General features: G+C 44.0%; 1 protein-coding gene across 1 annotated transcript in view; it reads left to right on the top strand.

Annotated features, from left to right (window-relative positions):
• LOC143413230 (protein NLRC3-like) overlaps window positions 1-19551 on the top strand; it is a 154699-nt gene that overhangs the window by 22768 nt on the left and 112380 nt on the right. The window lies entirely within an intron of this gene.

The following is a 19551-nucleotide window of genomic DNA, read 5'->3' as shown; positions in this document are numbered from 1 at the left end:
TAATTGTATTATGAGCCATAGTGCTTGGTCTGTTTGTCCTATGTAAATCAATTGCAGTTAGAGGCTACATTAATTTTCTGTCTGTAAGCACTTATTGAAATTATCTGAGCACATTACAAGTACATATTTGCTTACTCTGTGTGCTCAAATGTGACCCGTTATAGCCAACAGAAAAAAAGCGGAGGCCCGAAAAACAGGTGGGGGTCCTCCACCACCACCATTCACAGAGGCTGAGCAGTTGGCCCTCAGCCAAAACAGTGGGCGCCCTGTGGCCGAAGGCATCTCTGCGGGGACATCCTCTGAGTCAATAACCCCGCAAGACACAAGTGCCTACATAAGGGGTAAATTCAAAATAATACATGATGTGCATACATCCTTTCTTCACAGTCACCTTTGCAGTGCGACACATTCATTTGATAAACTCTTTACCATGATGGATTATTTTGTAGTGAAGTTATTTTCCGACTGATTTTGCCTTCCCTCAGCCTTGGTTGTCTTTGAGAGCATAATGACAATGAAGTGTAAGGTGCTTGGTATGTTTGTTAATTGCCATTTGGTCCCTTGTAAGTTATAAGTGACCTGTATAAACCTCATATTCTATCAGTTGATGGTGATGGTGTACTGCATCTGGTGCAGCCTCCTGTTGAGCCAGACCAACATGCAGTTGTGAGTAATACTCCACAGATTATATGAGTTTACAGTAGAACAGCAATGTTGTCTATTTCTTTACTACAGGAAAATAATGAAGAAATTGACAGCTGTTACAGAGGAGGAAGCAACAGAGACACTTTATGAGGTTTACATCTTTTAATACTTTGTGTACAGGAAATACAGGCGACCAATAAAGCCAGTTGAACAAAAAATCTGTTTATTCTTCTTTCAACATGTTGAGGTGATGGGTCAAAAGAAATGATTGTGACATATGGTGTCTCTGACTGCTCTTCCATCTTGTATGTCCGTGGGAGGGTCAGGATGTTCATGGTTTGGATCACTGCTGTTTGGTTCAGAAGGACAGTGTTCTCCTCTAATTGTGGCAATGTTGTGAAGAATCACACATGCCACAATAATGTCACATGCCCTTTCTGGGGTGACCCTGAGTCTTTGCAGGCACTGGAACCGGGCCTTAAGCATTCCGATAGTCATTTCAATTCTGGCTCTTGTCCTGCAATTAGCCAGATTATATCGCTGCTGTGGGCCCGGGTCAGGGTAAGGGGTAAGCAAATAGGGTAAACATGGATACCCCCTATCACCAAGCAAGTAGCCAGTGAACTCTCCTAAGACAGAAGGGTACACTTCAGTTCAAATGTCCCTGAAGCAATTGGTCTTTATATATTTTAAAGTATTCTCAACTCACCATGTCCAAATTTTGTGCTCAGTGTACATTCATGGAATATTTGTGAGTCATGGACAGAGCCTGGCCACTTGGCTTCCACATTTGTGATAATGTTGGCAGCATCACATATGATCTTCACAGTGCAGAGAACACAAATTAGCATCCATTACTATAATGAAATAATTTGTTAGTTTGACATGCTACAGGGAACTATGTACCTGTACATTAATGCTGTGGAAAGACTTCCTGTTCACATAGTCTCCTTCATTTACTGAAGGAGCAATGATTGGAATGTGAGTGCCATCTATACAGCCAATCACGCCTGGGAACCCTGAAAATAAATGTGCAATTTAAGTAGTAGTCCAAGTATCACCACATCATACATTAAGTTTTGTTCATCCTGATACCTGCAATTTTGTGGCATCCCTCTTTGATAAATCTTGTGGGTCTGTGACCGGGGAACACCACAAACGAGTACAGGAGACGTTTCAGTGCAACTGTAACATTCCTGACTGCCCGACAGACGGTAGCCTTGGAAACGTGCTCAGCGTCACCAATATTATACAGAAAGCTCCCGTTTGCAAGAAACCGAAGTGCAATACAAATAATATGTACAGAACTGAGAGGATGTCCGCGATGTGTCACATGCGTAATATATGGCCTGAGGATGTTATCCAAATAAATTATAGATTGTGCTGAGAAACGGTAACGTTCGCACAGAAAATCATCAGGAAATGATAAAATGTCCAAACGCGCTCTGATCACTCTCTCCTGGCGGAGAGCTCTGCGGAGAATTTGGGCTTCACGATCTACTGGCTCTTCAAGGAAGTGGCACGCCATGTCCGACACTTCCTACTGTCAGGTTTCCGACAAAGGGGCGGAGACAGTCAGGGTTAGTTGTAGTAAACCTGCTAGGGGGCAGGTTAGCTTCACGGAGTGTGTCGTCATAGTGACTCACTCAGGCTGCAGCTGAACTCGCTTTGTGAAACCGAAAACCCAGAGTTTTCGTTAACTCAGGGTATACTTACTCAGTTTTTCCACTAAACCGGCTTCCTGAAACAGGGCCCTGGAGTCTGATCTGCTCTGATGATGGTCCTGGTTCTGTCTGGCACAATAACAGACTAACATCCATCTCCTCCTCCTCCTCCTCCTCTGTCTCTAACAGAGCAGCAGTGTATGTGGACTGTCCTGCTGGCACTCTGTCCTTCTACAGAGTCTCCTCTGACACTCTGATCCACCTCCACACCTTCAACACCACATTCACTCAAACTCTTTATCCTGGGTTTAGACTCTGGTCTCCTGGTGACTCAGTGTCCCTGTGCTGAGTGGAGTGTAAAGAGTGTCTCCTGTTACAGAAACACTCTGACTGTTGAACAGATAGTTCAGTCTGTACATGTCTGTCTCTTTCACTCACAAACACGTTTTCAGATTCATGGATTCAATCAGTTGATGTTTGAAACTCTTCTAAATGATTCCTTGTAAACTTCTTCCTCTTCAGTCACAAACAAACAGGAAGTGATGTCACATGTGTTCCTGTCCACACAGCAGAATGAGTCTATTGCTGACAGTGATGTACAAACAGAGTGAGCATTTCTGAGGCCCAAAATAAACTGAGTAGTTCACTGAATGAACAATGGACTGTGAGCTCAGTTCCTTCATCATTAGTATGGATTATATATGTATATGTATTATATTAGTATCATATATATCAGGTGCTGCTGCTTTCAGTCATTGTGCAAATGTGCTGTTTGTAAGCTTGTAAAGCTGCAGTCAGCTGAGACTGAAGAAGTCACCTGATCAGTGAGCAAACGTTTCTGAAAACGTCCAGATGAACAGAATCAACCTTTTGGGATCAGCCAGCAATGCAGCATCATTGTTGTTCAGCTTCAGAGGTTTGCAGGAATGAACTGATGACCAGAAACAGCTGCAAAGTCCAAGAAAATACCAGCTGGAGTTCAGCTGCATTTGAAGAAGTCAAAGAAAAGTAAGGATGGCAAAGGGCGACGTTTTCTTCCAAAGAGCTGCAAACATGGTCGACGCCTCATTAGAAGAATCATCTGGACATTTGTGAGGAACTCTAACCAAGAAAGCAACGTCACACAGATCCAACAGACAGTTTCCATGACTGCAAGTGTTGAGTGGAAAAATGCTACATTGCATTATTGCATCCTCTCACCACAGGAGGCGCTGTTGGCACCACTGATTGCTGATCAGCTGTTCTCTGATGATCTGATTGATACTGTGAATAACGGGACTCACTGAACTCTGTGACACAGTGAAGATTACAGAGTTTAACTTCAACATCTGACTGACGTCACACAGACAGAAGGATGAACCAGTGAGGCACAGAACACAGTTACTGGAGATACTGGATCAGCTCCATGTGAACCTCTGATGGAGAAGCTGCTGAGCCAGAGAAACATCAGGACATGACAGCAGCTGCACTTATCTAACAACATGTAGCAGAGCTGATCTATGTTAGAGGATCTATCACAGCAGCTGAAGCCAAAGTCCAACACTGGATACCAGCTGAGCCTGTGCTGAGTGTAGTGTTACAGGAAAAGGGCAGAAACACTGGTAGCTCCCAGTGATGCTGACTGGGGCACAGAGCTGAATGATGCAGCATCAGGACACTGTTTCAGTCTGACTGACAGAGAAACCTGTAGCTGTATCTACATGTGAGGCAGAGGCCACACAAGCAGCTTTCTATGTTTCACAGTGACTGAGATCTTCAGTGGGGGTGGACATGCTCCTGTACAGACCTCTGAGGAGAACCAAGGTGCAGTCAAAGAGTCCAGTCTGTCCTCACAGATGTGAACATGTGCTTTCATCAGGTCTGCTGTCAGCTAGCAGGCTCACATCAGAATCACTGTTCCTGAAAAACACAGTCTGTGTGACATCATCAGTCAGCTGATGGTCCCAGATCTGAATGGTTTCTGTCTCTACTGAGGAAGTCAGAGAATATCACTGAGGTGTGGATCAGGTCTGAGTGAGCTGTGGAGGGACAGCTTTAAACAGTCCACAGGTCTCACGTCCTGCTCAGTCTGCTAGCAGATACCTCGTATTGTTCCAGATGTGCTGACATCAGCAGCAGCACAGCTGTGTGATACCATGAATCTCAGTTATTGATCCAACACACAGTAAATACAAAGATCAGGATTTCTGAGAGTAATCATTATGAGTCTGAACACATGATCACTGAATGTTAGTCTCCACAATAATAAGCTAACACAAGCAAACACAGCTTTCAGCTCTTATTTTGAAACTGGCTTATTTAGAGAGCTGTGATGTGAGCGTGCCTGGCTCTGAGGCACTTGGGTCAGCCTCTGTTGTTTAGAAGTGTTACAGACTGTGAATGACACAGACCTGTCAGTTTCCATGTTTGTCTGTAACACAGCTCAGGGGCTCCATGCTGAACGCATCCATCCAGTGTTATTGATCCAGGACTGATACCAGCATTGGGATCAATACTACAACACACAATCACATGTGTCCACGTGATGCAGTTTGAAGAGCAATCAGATGTCTCTGTATGAGGAGGCGGGGTCACAGGAGGTTCACAGAAACTCTGCAGCAGCATCATCAGCTCACATGGAAACTTTGATGATTCACTTCTGTGGTGTTTTTACAGAAACACGTCACAAAATTAGCTCCACCTGTTTTGTGAGCTTTGAGTTTCTTGTCTTCATCCTGGATTCTTGTGTTGCTGTTTTTACACACAGCAGATATTTCCTGGTTGCTTCCTTGATGACCACATGAAGCTTTCTGAAGCTTGGATTGAAAACGCTTCATTCCGGCGCCCCCCGTGTGCGGCAGCCTGTTACAGCAGCTCTACTCATTCTGAGTTTCTTTCTTTCTTATCTTTTCTTCTCGTAATTTTTTATAACTGACGTATCAGTAATTAGACTCTGCAACCATGTTCTACCGTTTTGTGCTAGTTCTGGTCGTTTTTCTTAGTTTATTTCTACTTTTTTCACGCGTGTCTGGGGACCCAGAGCAGGGATCCTTTGTTTACAGTAAGGATCAGCTGTTAGCGCTGCGTCCCGCAGCGGTACTGCCGGCAGACAGACCCGACATTCCCAGCGAGCTGAGGAGGAAAAGACGGGGGTGTCGTGCTGGGAAGGAGCGCCGTCGCCCGAGAAGGAGACGTTATCGACCATCTCTTCCTTCTGTAATCATTGGAAACGTAAGATCTTTGCCCAATAAGATGGATGAGCTCACGTCGCTAACCTGGTCACAGAGGGAGTACCGGCAATGTAGCATCATGATGCTAACGGAGTCGTGGCTAACACCGCTAACTCCGGACACAAGCGTGACACTACCGGGATTTCAGATGCTGCGAGCGGACAGGACGAGAGAGAGCGGTAAGAGGAGAGGAGGGGGACTGGCAGTTTTTGTGAACGACAGATGGTGTAACCCTGGGCACATCACTGTGAAAGAACAACTCTGCAGCAGAGACATTGAGCTGTTAGCCGTTAGCATGCGTCCGTACTATCTGCCCCGGGAATTCTCGCATGTTATCGCAATAACAGCGTATGTCCCCCCCTCGGCCAACGCGGATGCAGCCTGTGACACTCTCCACTCAGTGGTCAGCAGACTGCAAACACAATCTCCGAGAGCCCTTCTCATAATATCAGGGGACTTCAATCATGCCTCTTTGGACTCCACACTGCCCACCTTCACCCAGTATGTGACCTGCCCAACCAGAGACAATAAAACACTGGACTTACTGTATGCCAATGCTGAAGAGGCATACAGTTCATCACCTCTCCCTCCCCTGGGCAAATCTGACCACAACCTGGTGCACCTTGTCCCTGTGTATGAGCCCTTAGTGCGCAGGGTGCCACCAGCCACCCGCACAGTGCAGAGATGGTCAGAGGAGAGCGAGGAGGCTCTTAAGGACTGTTTTGAGTCGACTGTGTGGGAGGTGATCTGTGACGACCATGGAGAGGACATCGACAGCCTTACTACATGCATTACTGACTATATTAATTTCTGTGTGGATAACACTGTACCTACCAGGACTGTACGGTGTTTCTCCAACAACAAACCTTGGATTACCCCAGAAATTAAAGCTGTCCTCAAGCAGAAGAGGAGGGCCTTCAAATCCAAAGACAAAGAGGAGTTGAAAAGGGTGCAGAGAGAGTTGAGGGGACTGATAAGGAATGGGAAGGACAGCTACAGGCAGAAGATGGAGAACCAGCTTCAGCAAAACAACGTTGGTGAAGTCTGGAGAGGCCTCAGAACCATCTCAGGCCACAAACAGCAGAACTCTCTGCCTGGGAGGGATGTGAGGTGGGCAAATGAACTGAATCATTTCTTCAACAGATTTGATTCAGCCATGAGGCAGTCTGCAACATCGGCTGCAGACTCACCCACCCCCACTGCTGCTGTTCCACCTCTGACACCTCAGACACTTCACACCTCCTCTATTCACCCTGCTCACTCCCCCCCACCCCCAACAACAGCATCCAATACACACTCAACACAAGGCTCCAGCCTGTCTCTCTCAACCACCCAGGTTAGGAGGGAACTGAGGAGGATTAATGGCAAGAAGGCAGCGGGCCCAGATGGCATCAGCTCGAGGGTCGTCAGGTCCTGCGCGGACCAACTGTGTGGGGTGATGGAGCACCTCTTCAACCTGAGCCTGAGGTTGGGAAGAGTCCCACAGCTCTGGAAAACCTCCTGTGTTGTACCAGTGCCAAAGACTTCACGCCCCAAGGACCTCAACAGCTACAGGCCGGTGGCTCTGACATCCCACCTGATGAAGACCCTGGAGCGGTTGGTCCTGGCTCAGCTTCGGCGCCTAACAAGCTCATCACTGGACCCACTTCAGTTTGCCTACCAGCCTGGCATTGGCGCGGATGATGCCGTCATTCACCTCCTACATCGTTCCCTCGCTCACCTGGAGACCGCTGGAAGCACTGTGAGAATCATGTTCTTTGATTTCTCCAGTGCCTTCAACACCATTCTTCCCTCGGTTCTGAAGGACAAGCTGGAGAACTCTGGAGTGGACCATCACCTCACTACCTGGATCCTGGACTACCTCACCGACCGACCACAGTATGTGAGGACTCAGGGCTGTGTGTCGGACAGGGTCGTCTGCAGTACGGGGGCCCCACAGGGAACGGTTCTGGCTCCGTTCCTCTTCACCATCTACACTGCAGACTTCTCCCACAATTCCACCCAGTGCTTCCTGCAGAAGTTCTCTGATGACTCTGCAATAGTCGGCCTCATCACTGATGGGGACGACAAGGAGTACAGAGGACTGACTCAAGACTTTGTGGACTGGTGCCAGCTGAACTACCTCCAGATCAACGCCAGTAAAACCAAGGAGCTGGTGGTAGACTTCCGCAGGCACAAGCATTCTCCACTGCAACCACTGAACATCCAAGGTATGGACATTGAGGCTGTGGACAGCTACAGGTACCTTGGTGTTCATCTGAACAACAGACTGGACTGGACTCATAACTCAGACGCCCTCTACAGGAAAGGGCAGAGCAGGCTGTACCTGCTGCGGAGACTCAGGTCGTTTGGGGTGGAGGGCCCACTCCTGAAGACCTTCTATGACTCTGTGGTGGCTTCTGCTATCTTTTATGGTGTGGTCTGCTGGGGCGGCAGCATCTCTGCTGGGGACAGGAAGAGACTGAACAGGGTGATCCGAAGGGCCAGCTCTGTTCTAGGATGCCCTCTGGACCCAGTGGAGGTGGTGAGTGACAGGAGAACGGCGGCTAAGCTGTCATCCCTGATGGACAACGTCTCCCACCCCATGCAGCAGACTGTGACAGCACTGAGCAGCTCCTTCAGTGGGAGACTGCGGCACCCACGGTGTGGGACGGAGAGATTTCGCAGGTCTTTCCTCCCCACTGCTGTCAGACTCCACAACAAAGACTTTAACTGAACAAACACACACATCCACACATGTGCAATAACACTAAGTGCAATAATCCTTTCTGGCATCGTTGTATTTTTACTCAGTTGTATATAGCATTCGTATTCTATTTTTATCTTATTGTATATTTTTATTCTATTTTATTCTACTGTATATAGTATATTATTTTATTCTATTCTGTACAGCTGTGTACTGTATTTATTCTTATTGTATTCTAATTTTTGCGTCATAACTTTTGCACTGTCCACTTCCTGCTGTGACAAAACAAATTTCCCACGTGTGGGACTAATAAAGGTTATCTTATCTTATCTTATCTTATTACTCAAAGCTTTCCAACACAGGCCTCTGTGCTGCCATCTGGTGGACAAACATGTGAAGTGCAGCGTGAAGCTACAAATGAAACTGCTTCAGCTACGTTTATATATAACATACTATAACCTATATAATGTGGAGATCAGGGAAATTATTTTGTTGCTACTGTTAATAATCATCATCATTACCATTGCATTAATAATATAATCTACAGCATTGATATTGCATTCAGATGTTTAAACATTTTGGTACCCAATTAGCCTTTACTACAGGTGCAGTTATAACCACTTTAAACTGTTGAGTTGAATCTATGATCTTAAGTGCTTTTGAATGCTTGTTATAATCTTAAGTGTGTATGGGCTGATTCTGTTGATTCTGAAGACACTCTGTGCAAAGTCTTGACAGGAAACTGCAGGTTTGCAGAGCGTGCTTTTGCAAAAGTGAAACTAAAAGCAGAGTGTAAGTGCAGCTTATTCTGAGGAGCTGTTTGGATGATGCTATTTGAATAACCAGGTTGTTCATTATTATCTTTTATACTTTTATATTCTTTTATTAAGCTTCTAGTAGAGGTTCTTGATTAAAACATTTATTCAATATACTACATATATAGTTTTAGTAAACTGCTGACACATTTGAGAGTGGCCTCTGTTTGACTGCGAGCGTTAGTAGGTGAGAGGTGACACAGAGTGCCAAGTGAGGTCGTGACACACACACACACATAGTAGATACATTCAGTTATAGGTGAGAGGTTAATCATGTTGGCTTGCAACTGCGGGCGTGCAGAAGTGGTATCTTACTGCAGAGCATGGTCTGTGGTTTTGGAGAAGCGGCAGTCAAAAGGTTGACAGGAAACATCTGCCATGAAGATAGAGATAATGTTCTTTTCAAACTGTGTTAAAAGTCATTGTGGTTTTGATTTGACGTATGTATGTATGTATCTGTGTGACGTTGAAGGGGCGTCATTAAATTCAAACCCCGATGGTATAAAATATCTGTTTATGCTTTGATTAGTCGGAGATCAGCGCTGTCTGCGTACGGCGCTGGTCCCCCCACGCCTGTGTTCATTAAAATCAATTGTTTGACCAAGCTCTTCTGGACCTGGTTGTTTGTACTCTCCTTCCTCAATATTTGAACCTTAACAATAACTATATGTATAGTGTATTATGTAGGTGTTAGAGCTGGGGGTAGAACTGCTGATGGCCTGGTTGTTATTTATGTTCCCCATGGTTCACCAGCTCTCACACAACATCAGCACCAATGATCCACGTCCTTATAAACCTCTGAATCAGGTCCTGAAGCAGTGACGTCCTGAGTGAAGACCTCACTGATCACATGACTCTGGTCACCTGGACTCAGTGTTTCTGAAGCAGTGTGCTGGGTTTTTAAAAATACGTGGCTGCTGCCTGATGTTGGGCCCACAGAGGAAGACGACTCACTCGCTCTTCTTCACTTCCTCCTTAAACATGTGGAAGGAGAGCAAAGTGCTGCCAGACTCTTATTTCTGACAGGAACAGAAGAAACCACAGCAAACTGGTCCAGTTCTTCATCTTCATCACAATCTGTTTATTTCTGATGGTGTCTTCAGTCTGAAGTTTGAAGTTTCCATGTCTGTGTGATGTGTGGTGTGAAGGCTGCTGGTTAAACTGGGACTCACTGTTTAAAGCACTGAGTGCTCATAGAGAGATGCTCCATGAGTCCCAGTACAGACTACAAACATGGTGGAAACTTAGCTTTGATATCCACACACTCTGCACGTCTGTGAGTAACTGTGATGAAGATGTGCAGAGATCTGTGTCCAAACAGGAGAAAGACAGTAAAGACTGTAAGACAGCCTCTGTTAACATATGTGAGGCTGTTTGTTGTTGTTGCCATGGAGCTTTTCACTGTTTGGGTCAGCAGGTCATGTGATCAGGTTTGTTCTGCTGGACGATGGTTCAGTGTCAGGTTTGTTTGCATTCATCAATAAATATCTAAATAAATCAAAGACTCCATGTTTGTTCTTTCATCATGTGACCTCTGCTCATCCACCTCTGTGTGTATCAGGATACATTTGGTTCGTAATACACAGAAAAATCAGAGTTATTACCTGTAATAAATGTGAAAGTAAAGATTCCTGCAGTGATAACCAGGCAGGACTGAAAGAGATCCAAGCTGTCACCACGGTAACAGCAGCGTCCATCCACAGGTGAGGGGAGGAGCAAAAAGAGGGACTTTGACCATTTTATACTAAAAACACTCAACTAATGTTTCTAATATGAAACAAATAAGCCCACATTAATGTGAGCGTTTATTAAATAATAATAATGATGATTTCCTCCTGATCTCATTTCCACAGCAGAGAAAACTGTGGTGTATATTGAGGTGGAGGGTGTGGTCTGTGGCTCAGGTGTAGAGTGAGGGTGGGGTGCACCACAGCAGCATGCTGGGACTGCTGAGGGTGGAGGAGGGAGTGATGATGACAGCCAGTAGTCCTCGACTTAATCAAAGCATGAACAGATATTTTATAGCATCAGGGTTTGTTTACTGACGCCCCTTCATGCGTCACCGGTACATTTTATACATAGATCAGATCAACACCAGAATGACTTTTCACCTAGAAAATCATCTTCTATTTTCATGGCTTGGTACTTTCCGTTCTTATCTTAAAATGAATTGTTCCTCTTTCTTGCCGAGACAACAAGGACGGTTCCTCTAAATAAATTTAACTAATGTGTGTGTATGTGTTGACCTCACATGCTCTTTGTGTCACCTCTTCACCTACTGTCTGTGTCTCGTCCTCAAATGCTCCTCAAAATAACCTGCACTTAGACTCTGCTTTCGGTTTCAGTTCTGCAAAAGGCACACTCTGCAAACCTGCAACTTCCTGTCAGCCTGCAACTTAGTCTTTCTGAAAGACACACACTGTTCAACCCCTGAATGCAATATAAACTCCAGATTATATTATTAATGCAATGGTAATAATGACAATTATTTAACAATAGCAGTAAAATAATTTCCCTGCTCCACAGCTGCAGCACAGAGACCAGTGAACACACAGTCTGTTCATCTTTGCATAGATACAATATACAGCACAATATTGAATGACAGACACGCTGTGGGAGCTTCCACAGATACACTGACGTCAGCATCCAGAGTCCTCCTGCTGCTCCCCCCTCAGAGCCCCGTGATCAGCACCAACACATTCAGTTAGATGACAGAGTCCAGCTGCAGCTAGAATCAGCTCCCCTCTGTGAACAACAGCACAGCGTCAGTGTTTCACACTCAGTGAAAGGAGGAAACAGCAGAAGAACACCATGTGTGCTACGTTTCCCAGGACACACTACAAACTGCACAAATACAGAGCAGCACGTGGAAGGACCTGGAGCTGCATTTACAGAGCTGCAGACAGCGTGATGTCCTGTATGGACAGGTGGAAGGAACCAAGTCCTCAGCTGGAACACTCGTGTTTGTCCACAGACAGGAAACACAGCAGGAAACTTCCTCACAGAAGTGCAGCTCATGGATAACACACTTCCTGTCAGTCAGAATGAGGCTGCAGCCAAACACAGAAAGGTGTTTTTGTCCAGATGAGCCCAGAGAAGAAACACGAGTGTTCACAGACATCAGAAGCTCAGAGAGGTGAAACATGAGGTTGGAGTCCTCGTCAGCATCCAGAAGAGCTGCTGTGAAACCCTGAGTACTCATGACAGACTCTGATGGCACAAACACATCATGATTCAAACAGAAAGACAAACATGGAGCTCCTGATCCTCCTGCATGAGAACAAGCTGACATGAGCGCTGTGTCTGAGAGTGTCTCCCTGTCACAGTGACAATAACACAGCTGCTGCTCACAGTCATTAAACTGACCTGAGGTCAGCTGTGCTCCTTACATATGAACCATGTGACCTCACATCAGTGCTGTGGATGACTGTAGTCATAGAAGAGTAGAGCTGTAGCAGGTGGTGTGAGGAGGAGGTGGTGTATTCTAGTTAACGCAGTACTGAAACACTCCAGCAGAGGGCGCTGTTAAGTCCTTATTGTAACACAGTTACTGTGTGCAGTTAGACTTCATACATAATCTGCACTTATTTCCATCAGACATGCTGTCAGTAAATGATTGGTTTCTATACATTTCTGTTGGATTATGTGTCCACAGGTGTTTGTACTTTGTGCCTTAATAAAATGACGGTAAAAGGCCCCGCCCATATCCTATCCATGTCTTATCATGCAATGACTCTGTGAATGGACTGGAGAGGGGTTGTGGTAGAGTCCTCCGTCAGGAATGAGATGTATGTGTCGACTTTTTATTCTCCCTTAAAAGTATTATGCCATAAATGCTGCACAGGGCAGCTCTGCTAACAGGTTATGGGCCCAGACAGCAGTAAAGAGGAGGTCCTGTAACTGCCAAAGGAAGGGCAGCGTTTCCTGAAACCGCAAGATACCGGCAGGTGTTAAAAGTTTGGCACGATTGAGTGAGTAAGCGATTTTGAGCATCATGAGCAGACGCACGGTAGAGTCGGGTAGTCGATATTCCTGTTTGCAGTTTGATGGAGATGAAAGGAAATATGAGATATGGGAAACAAAGTTCCTTGGTCATCTCAGACTACAAGGTTTGAAAGATGTCATCTTGAAGGCTGAGGGTGATGGAGAAGCCAAAGGTGAAGATGATGACAAAAATGCAGAAGCATATGCAGAGTTGATACACTTTCTAGATGACAAAAGTTTATCGTTAGTTATGAGAGATGCAGTTGATGATGGACGGAAAGCTCTAAGAATTTTGAGAGGTCATTATGCAGGAGTGGGCAAGCCACGGATTATAAGTCTGTACACCGAACTTACTTCTCTCACAAATGAAAGGAATGAAAGTGTGACGGACTATATTATCCGAGCAGAAGCAATTATCACAGCGTTAAAAAATGCGGGTGAGCAATTAACTGATGGACTTCTGATCGCAATGATAATGAAAGGACTACCAGAGACATTTAAACCCCTGATTGTGCACGTTACACAGAGCGAAGCAAAAATCACATTCTCAGAGTTTAAAGTAAAACTCAGAAGTTATGAAGAAACCGAGAGAATGCGTGCGGCTGTAACTGATGACAACGTAATGAGGACAAAAGTGCAATTAGACCAGGATTCTACTTCATGGCGAGCAGACGACCGAAGATCAAAGAATAATGAGATTGTGTGTTTTAAATGTGGACTAAAGGGACACACTGCAAGAACGTGCCGATCCAGAGTATGGTGCAGTTTTTGCCAGAGTAGTACACACAAAGATGCGACCTGTAGAAGGAAGCTGAGACGGGATGAAGCGAGAGGGGTTATGGAGAAGGACTACGCGTTCAAGACGGGCTCCGAACCCCAGAGGGTCCCGGACGGCGGCCGGGAGATGCTGAACAATCAGCTACTGGTGGATACGGGAGCGACGTCACATATCTTTACGAAGCTCGAGAGTTTTAAGACGTTTGATGATACATTTCGACCCGAGGCTCATTGTGTAGAGTTGGCTGACGGAAGGCGGAGCAGAGGAGCTGCAAAGCGGCGAGGAGATGCTGAGATAAGTATGATTGACAGTAAAGGACGCAGTCACAAGGTAACATTGAAACAAGCACTCTACATTCCATCATTTCCACAGGACATTTTGTCAGTAAAAGCAGCTACTAGTAACGGAGCCACTGTGGTTTTCAAACACGGGGACAGTTTTCTTAAACATGTTGATGGAACAAAATTCCCTATATGTGAACATGAGAGACTGTTCTTTATAAATACTGTGCAAGAGTTTGAGGAGAAATGTAATGGATGTTTTGATATGCAAACGTGGCATGAAATCCTAGGGCACTGTAATTATGAGGATGTTCAAAATTTGCAAAATGTCGATGGAATGGACATTAAGGGTAAAATCAACAAAAATATGCAATGTGAAGCCTGTATACAAGGGAAGTTTATCCAAACTAGGAACCGAGAACCCGATGAAAAGGCCAGGACAGCATTAGAGTTGGTACATACGGATTTAGCTGGTCCGATTACGCCAAACTCTAAAGAAGGGTTTAAGTATGTTTTGTCGTTTGTTGATGATTATTCAGGTGCAACATTTGTATATAATCTGAAACACAAAAGTGATACAACTCAGGCAACTGAAAGATTTATTGCAGAGGTGGCATCGTATGGGAAAATCAAGTGCATTCGTTCTGATAATGGAACTGAATTTACAAGTAGACAGTTCAGAGATTTGTTAAGTAGACACGGCATTAGGCAGGAAACTTCGGCGCCATATTCGCCTCATCAAAATGGAACAGCAGAGAGGAACTGGCGTACACTTTTTGACATGGCGAGATGCATGTTAGTTGAGAGCGAATTGCCAAAGTCTTTATGGCCATATGCAGTACAAACCGCGGGAGTGATTCGGAACCGGTGTTTTAATAAACGCACAGGTCAGACAGCGTATAAGATGTTAACTGGAAAAAGACCTGATCTTTCTAGAATGAAAAAATTCGGATCATTGTGCTATGCTTATAAACAAAATAGGGGAAAACTGGATCCAAGATGCGACAAAGGTGTTTTCTTGGGATATGACAAAAACAGTCCAGCATATTTGATCTATTTCCCAAAAACCGGGAAAGTTGAAAAGCACAGATTGATAAAAATACTAAATCCCGCGACAATGGATCAACAAACACAGAGTGATCAGATGTGTGAAGATGAGGTTTATGAATCCAGAAAAGATGGTGAACCCAAACAGACGAAGGATGAGGATATTCCAGATGGTAGTGAAAGCAGTCAAACTGAGTCCGAGGTTAAAACTGATGATAAAGTAGATGCTGGAGCTACACGTTATCCATCCAGAATTAGAAAGAGACCTGATTATTTGAGTGATTATATCACGGATGTGAAAGAGTGTGAAAATGAACAGATGCAAACCAGTGTTGATTATTGCTACAGATTGTTGTGTGAAATACCCACATCATTTAGCGAAGCTATTGTGTCAAGCAAGTCAAAAGAATGGGAAAGAGCGATGAGTGAAGAAATTCAATCCCTTAAGGAGAATGACACATTTACTTTAACCACTTTACCAGAGGGTAAGAAAGCAGTGGGGGGTAAATGGGTTTATGCTGTTAAAAAGAACTCAGACGGATCAGACAGATATAAAGCTCGATTTGTGGCTAAAGGTTTTAGTCAAACAAAAGGAGTTGATTATGAGGAGACTTTTTCACCGACTGCTAATTTATCGAGTGTGAGAGTTTTGATGCAGAAAGTGGTTCAGGATGATATGTTGGTTCACCAGATGGATGTAAAAACCGCCTATTTACATGCACCAATAAATAAAGAAATATATATACAACAACCAGAAGGTTTTGAGATAGAATCAAGTGAGACTAATAAACTGGTGTATAGACTAAAGAAATCACTTTATGGGCTGAAGCAATCGGGTCGTAACTGGAATCAAACCTTACATGACTATTTAAGCAATTGTGGATTTAGACAAAATATTGCTGATCATTGTGTGTATTCAAAAGAGACTGAAAGTGAAAAAGTAATCATCATAGTGTGGGTGGATGATTTACTCATTGCAGCTAACAATGAAAATGTGCTTTCAGGCGTGAAAGAAATGCTCTCTTCTAAATTCCAAATGAAAGATCTGGGGAAACTTAACCATTTTCTAGGAATAGATTTTCTTCAAGAAAAAGAATGTGTCACAATGTCACAGAAAGTATATATTGAGAACATTTTAAAGAGATTTAACATGCAAAACTGTAAGCCACGGTTAACACCCTGTGAACAGAAATGGACTCATTCTGATAAATTCGAGACATTACCAGATGTGAAGAGATATCGTGAAGCGGTAGGATGTCTTATCTATCTGAGCCATTGTACGCGACCTGATTTAAGCTATGTTGTCAGCAAACTGTCACAACATTTCAATGCGCCAACTGTTGATGATTGGACAGCAGTGAAACATGTTTTGAGGTATTTAAAAGGTAGTCGAGGGAGAGAACTGTGTTTTAGGAAATGTTCAAGTGGAAAACTGGGTCTACAAGCATACAGTGATGCAGATTGGGCATCCGATGTTTCTGATAGACGCAGTATGACAGGTTATTGTGTAAGCCTAAATGAAAATGGTCCTTTGATATCAGGGGTGGCTGTAGCTCAGGTGGCAGAGCAGGTCAGCCACTAATCAGAAGGTCGGTGGTTCGATCCCAGGCTGCACCCTGGCTGCATGCCAAATATCCTTGGGCAAGATACTAACCCCGTGTTTGCCTACTGGTGGTGGTCAGAGGGCCCGGTGGCGCCTGTATCCGGCAGCCTCGCCTCTGTCAGTGCGCCCCAGGGCAGCTGTGGCTACAATGTAGCTTGCTATCGCCAGTGTGTGAATGTGTGTGTGAATGGGTGAATGACTGAATGTAGTGTAAAGCGCTTTGGGGTCCTATGGACTAGAAAAGCGCTATACAAATGCAGGCCATTTAGCATCATGGAAAACCAAAAAGCAGACAACTACAGCATTATCAACTTGTGAAGCCGAATACATGGCATTAGCAGCAACAATTCAGGAATGTATGTATTTGACTTATTTGATTCAAGATCTTGATGAGTTTGAGTATGAAATACCTATGATTTTGGAGGACAATCAGGGAACAATCGCTTTGTCAAAGAATCCAGTGAACAGACAAAGACGTAAACACATTGATGTGAAATATCATTTTATAAGGTCAGCTGTACATGAAAGAAAAGTGCTCATTGATTACTGTCCAACTGAGTCAATGGTAGCAGATATGATGACGAAACCAGTCTCAAAGTCTAAGTTAGACAAATTCTCTGGATTCGTGTTTGGAATATAAGATGTTTTTTTTGGAGGATTGTTTTTCCCCCCAACCTGTGTACAAGTGGGGGTGTTGGATTATGTGTCCACAGGTGTTTGTACTTTGTGCCTTAATAAAATGACGGTAAAAGGCCCCGCCCATATCCTATCCATGTCTTATCATGCAATGACTCTGTGAATGGACTGGAGAGGGGTTGTGGTAGAGTCCTCCGTCAGGAATGAGATGTATGTGTCGACTTTTTATTCTCCCTTAAAAGTATTATGCCATAAATGCTGCACAGGGCAGCTCTGCTAACAATTTCTAAACACAAAACCTCTTCACACTTCTAACATGCACATTTACACAACTAAATGGCAGTATTGATGAAAAGAAACACATTCAACAAATCCATTTAAACCTTAAAACAAACAAAAGGAAGCATCTCTATGGACAAACAAACCCCTCCACTTGGTTTGACCTGCTGATGTCACACATGACATCAGCAGGACTTTAAAATGAGGAAATGCCGGGCGGGCGTTTCCCCACACCTGACCCTCATGAAGCCTGAAAAGACAAACAAAGTAAGAACAAATGACTTAATCTGTAACATAATAAAATGTAAAGAAACATGTAACTGAGTATTCAGCTTCATTTGCAGAATGTTTGATTTGCCAGCAACTGAATGCTTCCACACACAAACCCGGCATAGTGAGTGAAGCAATGTTACTTAACAAATAGCAAATCATAGCAAATACATAGAAACAGAATAATGTGTTTAATATGCAAAAGAAGAAGAAGAAGTAAACACATATGGGACAAATGGAGACCATTGCAGCTCATCCACCAGTGGGGTAAAAAGAGCAACCAAGAAAGTGGCAGCCTGCACGGCCACAGATGTGCTGGAGGAGCTAGAAGCTCTACCCATGGAGAAACTCCTGGAGAACCTTGCTAAGCCTAACAGGGGACAGGTACTTCTGCCCAACCTGGCAGCCACAAAGTGAACTCATTTAGGTAAAGATAACCACATGCACCTAACCAGCCTGCACCAGCCTGACATTTCTTCCTCCTAAGTAAAAACCAATGGATGGATTGAACTTAGAGTCTCAGCTCAGTTTTCTATTTTGACCACCTACACCCCAAGATTCTCTTTTAAAAAGTGTTGTTTTCAGATCCCTTTGAAGTTCATAAAGGGCCTGTTCATTTTCATTCAGATGTTTTATTACATAAATGTTACTGTTTTCTTTTGATTTATGCTCCCACTACACTGCACCTCTACAAACAACAATGCCACGGACTGTCAGTTGCTTTTACATGCTGTGAACATGAGTAGTGTTCTGGCTCCTTAAGAGTCACCGCTCACGTTATGTAGTGTTATACAAGTTCATGCAATCTTTATTCGTTTCTGGCACACTGTTCATTTTATTTTGACATTCTACCGGAAGTGCTACTTCTCATTACTTCCTGTCTAACGGGAGAAGGACAGTTTGCTACTCCTGTGCCTGCCTATGCTGCCTCTTAAGCCAGCACAGTCTGTAAGTTGGCAGTAATGTTGTGTTTTACCGGTGAATGTTTAGCACTAACTGCCGTGTGTTGTTTGTGATATTTTGAGACAGTAAATTGACTCAATGATGTGCTTTATTAGTCATTAGCCTAAACGCTAATTAGCGCTAGCTAACCGCTAACGTTAGCTTGTTAGCTTGTTTCGTTCTGCTTTGCTTTGCATAGTAACAGGTCATAGCATCTTCTAATTGTAAGAATGTTTGCTTATATTAGCTCACATGGGATATTTTGTGTTTGTTTACAGTTTTACCATTCATCCATTCATGTATTTCTACAAAGCCATGCTATGCATCCAATCAAATAAATCCACCAGAAAGGAACAACGGTGTGGTTTTTCTACATGGGATGATGGTTGTCTGTCAGCCTAGTTAAGTGCGAGGGCAGAACAAGTAGGTTTGATCAGAGTTTCAATTATCAAAGAAAAGACAAACTGAGCAGAAAGAAGGAAAAAAAGACCAACTTCTTCCCAACTGACAAGAAAAATACTCGTCATGTTTTCATAATAAAGGATCAGGCTCCCCATTTATGACAGCTTGGACCAATAATGTATGTTACACTGATGCTACTGTAGAGACAGGGTCAACATCTCTATTTAAATATAATTAATATACAAAACACAATAAAAGTTATACATGAATTATTCATTCTTTTTACTATTGATAAAATTCATGTATACTA

This window comes from Maylandia zebra, linkage group LG2 (genome assembly GCF_041146795.1).
Source record: "Maylandia zebra isolate NMK-2024a linkage group LG2, Mzebra_GT3a, whole genome shotgun sequence".
Lineage (NCBI taxonomy): Eukaryota > Metazoa > Chordata > Actinopteri > Cichliformes > Cichlidae > Maylandia > Maylandia zebra.
The sequence above is the reverse complement of the archived record's forward strand: the minus strand, read 5'-3'. Positions and strand labels throughout refer to the sequence as shown.